An 8,631-nucleotide genomic window follows, 5' to 3' on the forward strand; every position below is an offset into this window, starting at 1 on the left:
AAACTTTCCTTTTTGCTAAAGCTTATAGTTAGGGCTGGATCAGGTGACCCTGAACCATCCCTTAGTTATGCTGCTATAGACGTAGACTGCTGGGGGGTTCCCATGATGCACTGAGTGTTTCTTTCTCTTTTTGCTCTGTATGCACCACTCTGCATTTAATCATTAGTGATTGATCTCTGCTTCCTTCCACAGCATGTCTTTTTCCTGGTTCTCTCCCTCAGCCCCAACCAGTCCCAGCAGAAGACTGCTCCTCCCTGAGCCTGGTTCTGCTGGAGGTTTCTTCCTGTTAAAAGGGAGTTTTTCCTTCCCACTGTCGCCAAGTGCTTGCTCACAGGGGGTCGTTTTGACCGTTGGGTTTTTCTGTAATTATTGTATGGCTTTGCTTTACAATATAAAGCACCTTGGGGCAACTGTTTGTTGTGATTTGGCGCTATATAAATAAAATTGATTGAATTGATTGAACTGAAGGAATTATGAATTGTGAATTTTATTACACTGATGAGTTTGAATTGGAGGAATTAACAGCAAACAAGCTTGAAGTGGACATGCAAAATGAAGACCAACAAGATGAAAACAGCTCAGAAAAGCCATGTAATAAACAAATTATTAATCTCGCTGCACTCGTTCCGTACTGTCAAGACCTCAGTCTGACATTTTCCCATACAGACCTCGTGCTAAGTTAATATTCCTTTAATATGTTACAAATGAATTAAACAAGTTGCCTGTAAGGACAAGGGACACAACTGTAAGTTGATTTTTGGCTGTCAGCCCATTTTATGTTCACCAGAAGTTAGCTTTTCAAATGAATAAACAGTCAAGACCTTGTCACACATTTGAGCATCTTTTATTGCCATCTATCAGGTGATGTAAGCATTTCAGGGCTTCTGGCACTTTTCCTGCTTGAAATCCATAATTCAATATAAATGGATTTGTAAATGTCAGAAATGCATGATTTTTTTTTCTTTTTTTTTTTGGGCACACAAAGTATTGATGTATAAAAATTTTGATTTTGGCCACCAGACTGGCCAAATTTCTTCAGATATTGTTCCAGTAACGTGTCAAAGATTTCAAAGTGGGTTGCTGGCACGATTTTGGTGCTGTTTTAATTGTAAGGTGTAATTTTGTAAATCCCCATTTAACTGCCACGTCAACACTCATTCTTTTTGAAATCACTTTTTCCAAGTTTCTCACACAGGAACCAAAAGTGAGAGCTGCACACAATATGAAGACACTTGATTGTGAACAATGTTTTATTATAACTAGAGTTGTAAAGCAGTGAACTCATCCTTTAAAGGGAGCCATAAAGTCTGATTTACATACAAGTAAAGAAATTGAAAACAAAACATCTCACAAAAAATGAATAGACCGTTGTTCCATTGTTTGGTGCATGCACATGAGTATTCTCCAAGTCACTCATGTAGAAGGCCGTGGAGAGCAGCGCCTTTCAATGTAGACGTGCAGGCTCCGTGTAAATACACGGACATGACTGAATCTATGGATAACTCTGTGACAAATGACAATAACTTGCCCAAAGGAAGGTAGACAAAGTCTCTTAACTGCATCCCAGATGTGCCAATCAGAACAATAAGACAGTATTTAGCAGATAACATTGGTGCCATCAGCTGTAATTCTGTACACACTGTGTGCATAGTTTTGTCACAGCTTTATTTATGAAAATCGTTCAGTATCACTTATGTGATTGCTGAATACATCAAATCAAAGGGCACACACCCCTGAAGCGCTGCTGGACATCACTGTGTCATGGAGAAGAGGCTGTTCCAGCTCGTGAACGAGCGCTGCACACGGATCTCAGACCCAAAAACAAAAGGATCACAGAAGCAGGGGATTATATATCCAGCAGGGACATCATTCTGCAAGTCCAAGAGTGCACTGTAGATTTACAAAAGATTAATAATAACAATAAAGTATTTTGTACTTGTGAACATCACAGTAGTTCGGATAAACTGTCTGAATCCAGTTTATTGTGGAAACAATGAGGTAAAAATGAAAACTGTCATTATTTCCTGTGAATGAAACATTTTCTTGACAGAGAAGCAGCTCCAAGAACTAAACTTTAACTGCAGATAACAAATTCTGTTTAGTATTTGAACTGTGCTGATTTATCCAGAGGGAAGAACATTTAAAATTAAAATATTTTCACCCTGAAGAACTTTAGACATAATGTCACTGCCGTAAAACTCATTAAGAATGTGGTTTATAATAAAAAAAAAAAACTTGTCCATTGAGTTGATGTGATGTAACATTTATCCATCAAACATTAAGATGCATAATTATTGACAAATTTCACAGTGGCTGTGGATCCATAGATCAGAAAACTGACCAGCACCTTATTGTGCTGTAATTAACCTAATAACCAAAATTTCAACTTTGCCTGTGCCCTTAACTTTTAAAGATTTTTCCTCAAAATCAAAACGCTGGCCATCAAACAGGACACCAAGTTGGGTCCAAGTCAGATTTTTTTTTTTTTCTCATTTATATTTTTATTTTTAGTGAGATTTCAGTCAGGTGACTGAAATTATTTGGGGTGCAACAAGCCCATGAAGCACTGCCTTACAGGATAGTTTTCATTTGATGTCTTCTTCTTTTGGCTGCTCCTGTTCGGGGTCACCACAGCAGATCATCGGTCTCCATCTCATCCTGTCCTCTGTATCTTCCTCTGTCTCACCAGCACACAGTTTTGTCCTAACTGTCCTTCAGGACAAATTCAGATGTTGATTTCAAACTTTAGCAGATGGACTGTCTGACTGTTTGTCTGAGACAGCTTTGGTTCCAAGGGGTGCAGGGTGCTTTAAGTCTTTAATATTGGTTTGAAAATCTATAAACACATTTTTCAGACTGGCTCTTCTTCTCATATTCAGTTTGTGCTGATTAGAGAAAGAACCAAGAGAGTCCTCAGTCTCTATCTAAGCCTAAGAACTAAATAAGTGACCTGTTTGCTCTCAGAAAAAGCCACAAAACAATGAATATATTTAAAACATTTTATTGTACAAAGATTAAAAAATGTGGATTCCAACATATTTACATATTTACAGTTTTTTTTTTTTTTTTTAAGGTCTGGCTTTTCGCCTGTGAAGGTCCAGGACGAGATCGAGAAACTCTCAGGACTTTTTTCGCTGTGAAAAAAGAAAGAAAGAAAGATTCAGATGTCAGGTGTTAAAAACAAAGGTCACGTGTGTGTGAGGGATGTGAACATACAACATGTGTGATCTGACTGCTTGCTCACCTTTTTGTTGTTGGGCACCCAGTCAGGATGCTCCTCTCTGTGCCGTTTGGCCTCCATCCTCGAGAGAACAAAGTACTTGTCCTTGTCCTCCTCAGTCATTGAATTCCACTGCAAACAGACGACAACACACCGTCAGTTAACACTCTCACTGACACAACTACAAGCCTGTGCATGTGCAGGAGCGTGCACACTCACCGCCTCTCCCAGGATCTTATTGACTTTGGCGCAGTCAGAGACACCGTGTTGCGCCACGACGCTGGGCCGCTGCTCCTTCATGAAAATCATGAAGGCGTTGGGTGGTTTTTTAACATAAGGCACTGTGGCCACTGCAGCGGGCTGAGGGATGGCAGGGACAGAGGTCCCTGAGGTCCCAGGGGTCACAGAGGTCCCAGAGGTCAAAGTGGGGGCAGGAGGGGTGGAGTGGATGGGGATCAGGGACATGACAGGCCTGACATAAAACAAGACAGTGTGTGTATGAGTAGAACCACTCGCACACACGTACATACTCGTAGAGGCGGATTTGATTGGAGGGAGAGGAGGTAAAGGAGGAATTGGAGGGAAAAGAAGTGAAGGAGGTGCAGGTGGAGGAGAAACTGGAGGGAGAACAGGTGCAGCAGGTGGAGGAGCTGTGTGCTCTCGTCCCATCATCTCCTCAAAGTCAATGTCAGGGTAAGTGTCCTCCCCCCGAGAGATTCTGTCCATAGCTTGTTGAAGCTCCTTATCCAAATCCATCGTTCAAAAGTCAGTGATCCTGAAAGAACATTATTAATTATTATTATTTCATCCACACTTTAAGGTGAGAGAATTACACAGTGTTCTTCATCATAAAATCCTCAAATACAAAGATTCAAATTGAAACAAACAGATTAGAAACCAAAACACCAATTAGACGTCACAGTTCTTCAGCCAGTTGAAAATGTGGCATCAAACCAAAACTAATTATCACAGTCATGATTACATCTACACAGAAACAAAAATATATGATAGAACTATGTAAAGAGCGTCTACAGCCAGGTTGGAGTCAGTTAAAGGTCAGACTGAGGTCAAAATTTAAAAATACTCCAATCATGTTCATGTATTTTGCTTCGTTATCATGTTATTTGGTGAAATACATCATATGTTGAAGAATCCAGTGGACGTTGACCTTGTTTGCTCTTTGCAGACCAAACATTCAAAACTAGTCATTTTTTAAAATTGAATTTGCTCAACCAATTTACATCACTTTTTATCAAAAATTAGGAGATTAATCATTTTTGTCCCCATAGAAAAGAGAAACTTGTCTTTATCATATTTGACTGATTTTACACAATAAATATATAATTATCACGTGTATATATATATATATATATATATATATATATATATATATATATATATATATAAACTTATGTTTTTGGAATTGTTATGATACAAATAATGTGATGTACAGCATGGTTTGTGCATTTTTCATTTATAACCACTGTGTAATTATTAATAGATCCAACAAACAGCAACAGAAATGTGCAATCTGCATCAAAAGTAAATAATGAAAATTATACAAAACAAACAATAAATAAATAAATAAAATATAATATGCTAAGCTTGTCATCATCTTTATCAAAAGTAGTAAATCACAGTATTTCTAGCCACAGTTTATCTGTATATTATATTTAAAAACTGTACATGGTCTAATGGCTCACCTTGTGTTTACAAACATTACACAAAACAAATGCACAATAAATAAATAAATAAAATATAAAACACCAAACACGGTCATCATCTTTATCAAAAGTAGTAAATCGTAGTATTTCTAGCCACAGTTTATCTGTATATTATATTTAAAGTCTGTTACAGGAGCTAACGGCTGACCTGGGTGAAGAGTTCACGAACACTTTCAAAGTTGTTTCTCTAACTGACTTGTTCTTTCAGGGTTTGCAGTAAGTTGTTTCTCCTCCAGACTTTTCCTTTCAGGGGTTGCAGTAAAGTGACTCCAAAGTGCTTTGTGATCATTTTAGCTGACGTTTGAGCAAAGAACGTCTCGTTTGGAATTCTGGTTTGAACCCTGTGTGATATCGCGGGATTTGACGCACGCCATACAAACCGCTGAAGCAAACTGGCGGCCATCTTACCACTCTCATGTTATGTGAACCGCACATCAATGGCTGATGGGTTGCCGTGGTGCTACGTCACTTCCGGCCGCCCGATGAAAACACGCTCGGGCTGCATTGATTGTCTATTGAAATCAGCTGGTTTTGTTTTGTCTCTAACTTGCTTCCAACAGTCAGCTGATAGCTCTCACTGCCTGAAACGATGAGATACATCAAGATGACATGAAATTAACCATTGTACATTAAACTGAATTGACCTCTTAGAAAAGTGACCACATTACATATATTTGTATTGAGCTCAGTAATGTTTTCAACAGCCAGAGATTGCCACCAGAGGGCGCTCGGTGTAAAGTCCGCGGCAATCCATTAGAACGTTAACAATTTGGAGTAATAACCGATCTGATTTTCATATTTTTGTTCTCCATTTAATGTAACCTTCATCCCTCTTAATCCATGTCTGCCATGATTAGCTATTTGATTTCTTTCATTTCTTTCTTTTAGTACTTGATATATTCTCCCCTTCTATTCTCAATTGCTCATATCTCACTATATATATATATGTGTGTGCGTGTGTGTGTGTGTGTGTGTGTTTCATATCATGAACAAAAGTGAACAAGAACAAAAGTGGAAAAAGTTATGATGGATGCAATAATGGATTTTCTAATAGTTGCACTGAAAGAATAAAACACCCAGTGGCAGCTGGCCCATAGGGGGCGCTCGGGCACTGCCCTCCTAGATGTGGAGGGGAAAAGTCATAATATATATATATATATATATATATATATATATATATATATATATATATATATATATATATATATATATATATATATATATGTATATATATATATATATATATATGTATATATATATATATATATATATATATATATATATATATATAATAAGTATTATCAATGTCAGTTTTACTTAATAGTATGTGCCTACATGTAATATGAATGATTAAAACAACACTTCCTCCAACTGATTCATTCAACAGTGCATTTCCACCGACAAAAGCAGATCGTATCGTTCCTCGTCTTGGGCGGTCATTCAAAGCGCCCTTGAAGTGCAGCAAAATAACCAATTGTATGTAGTTGCTAAGAAAAATTAATAAATAATTGGCAAATCAACATTGCCACAATTAATGGCTTTGGGGTGCCAGAATTTTAGCCCTTGCTACAAAAATGCGGGAACGTTAGATTACAGTCAGTGATACACGTGACGCTGCAGCTGCTGCTGTCAGTCAGTCAGGCAGGAAGAGATGATGGTGACGACGACGTTTGGGTTATATTTATTTATTTTTATTTTGTCTCCGTGTGTTTTGTGGAGTAAGTTGAAGAACTCTTCACTTAGCCTGGAAAAAGAGTCTGTTGCTCTATAAAAAAGCCCTCCGTAAAGCTAGGACATCTTACTACTCATCACTAACTGAAGAAAATAAGAACAACCCCAGGTTTCTTTTCAGCACTGTAGCCAGGCTGACAAAGAGTCAGAGCTCTATTGCGCCAAGTATTCCTTTAACTTTAACTAGTAATGACTTCATGACTTTCTTTGCTAATAAAACTTTAACTATTAGAGAAAAAAATTACTCATAACCATCCCAAAGACATATCGTTATCTTTGGCTGCTTTCAGTGATGCCGGTATTTGGTTAGACTCTTTCTCTCCGATTGTTCTGTCTGAGTTATTTTCATTAGTTACTTCCTCCAAACCATCAACATGTCTGTTAGACCCCATTCCTACCAGGCTGCTCAAGGAAGCCCTACCATTAATTAATGCTTCGATCTTAAATATGATCAATCTATCTTTATTAGTTGGCTATGGGGAAATGGGGACTCTTCTTCACAGACTAAGGTTAATTATGGAGTTCCACAAGGTTCTGTGCTAGGACCAATTTTATTCACTTTATACATGTTTCCCTTAGGCAGTATTATTACCCTTACCAAAAAGTAGTATATGCAAGTATGTTTCAAGTATACTTCTAGTTTACTTTTTATATACTTATCAGTACTATTTTTTGGTAAGGGTAGACAGCATTGCTTAAATTTTCATTGTTACGCAGATGATACCCAGCTTTATCTATCCATGAAGCCAGAAGACACACACCAATTAGCTAAACTGCAGGATTGTCTTACAGACATAAAGACATGGATGACCTCTAATTTCCTGCTTTTAAACTCAGATAAAACTGAAGTTATTGTACTTGGCCCCACAAATCTTAGAAACATGGTGTCTAACCAGATCCTTACTCTGGATGGCATTTCCCTGACCTCTAGTAATACTGTGAGAAATCTTGGAGTCATTTTTGATCAGGATATGTCAGTCAATGCGCATATTAAACAAATATGTAGGACTGTTTTTTTTTTTGCATTTGCACAATATCTCTAAAATTAGAAAGGTCTTGTCTCAGAGTCATGCTGAAAAACTAATTCATGCATTTATTTCCTCTAGGCTGGACTATTGTAATTCATTATTATCAGGTTGTCCTAAAGGTTCTCTGAAAAGCCTTCAGTTAATTCATAATGCTGCAGCTAGAGTACTGACGGGGACTAGAAGGAGAGAGCATATCTCACCCATATTGGCCTCTCTCCATTGGCTTCCTGTTAATTCTAGAATGGAATTTAAAATTCTTATTCTTACTTATAAGGTTTTGAATAATCAGGTCCCATCTTATCTTAGGGACCTCATAGTACCATATCACCCCAATAGAGTGCTTTGCTCTCAGAGTGCAGGCTTACTTGTAGTTCCTAGGGTTTGTAAGAGTAGAATGGGAGGCAGAGCCTTCAGCTTTCAGGCTCCTCTCCTGTGGAACCAGCTCCCAATTCGGATCAGGGAGACAGACACCCTCTCTACTTTTAAGATTAGGCTTAAAACGTTCCTTTTTGCTAAAACTTATAGTTAGGGCTGGATCAGGTGACCCTGAACCATCCCTTAGTTATGCTGCTATAGACTTAGACTGCTGGGGGGTTCCCATGATGCACTGAGTGTTTCTTTCTCTTTTTGCTCTGTATGCACCACTCTGCATTTAGTCATTAGTGATTGATCTCTGCTCCCCTCCACAGCATGTCTTTTTCCTGGTTCCTCCCTCAGCCCCAACCAGTCCCAGCAGAAGACTGTCCCTCCCTCAGCCTGGTTCTGCTGGAGGTTTCTTCCTGTTAAAAGGGAGTTTTTCCTTTCCACTGTTGCCAAGTGCTTGCTCACAGGGGGTCGTTTTGACCTTTGGGGTTTTTCCGTAGTTATTATATGGCGTTGCCTTACAATATAAGGCGCCTTGGGGCAACTGTTTGTTGTGATTTGGCGC

The sequence above is a fragment of the Thalassophryne amazonica genome, chromosome 16, assembly GCF_902500255.1.
Source record: "Thalassophryne amazonica chromosome 16, fThaAma1.1, whole genome shotgun sequence".
Lineage (NCBI taxonomy): Eukaryota > Metazoa > Chordata > Actinopteri > Batrachoidiformes > Batrachoididae > Thalassophryne > Thalassophryne amazonica.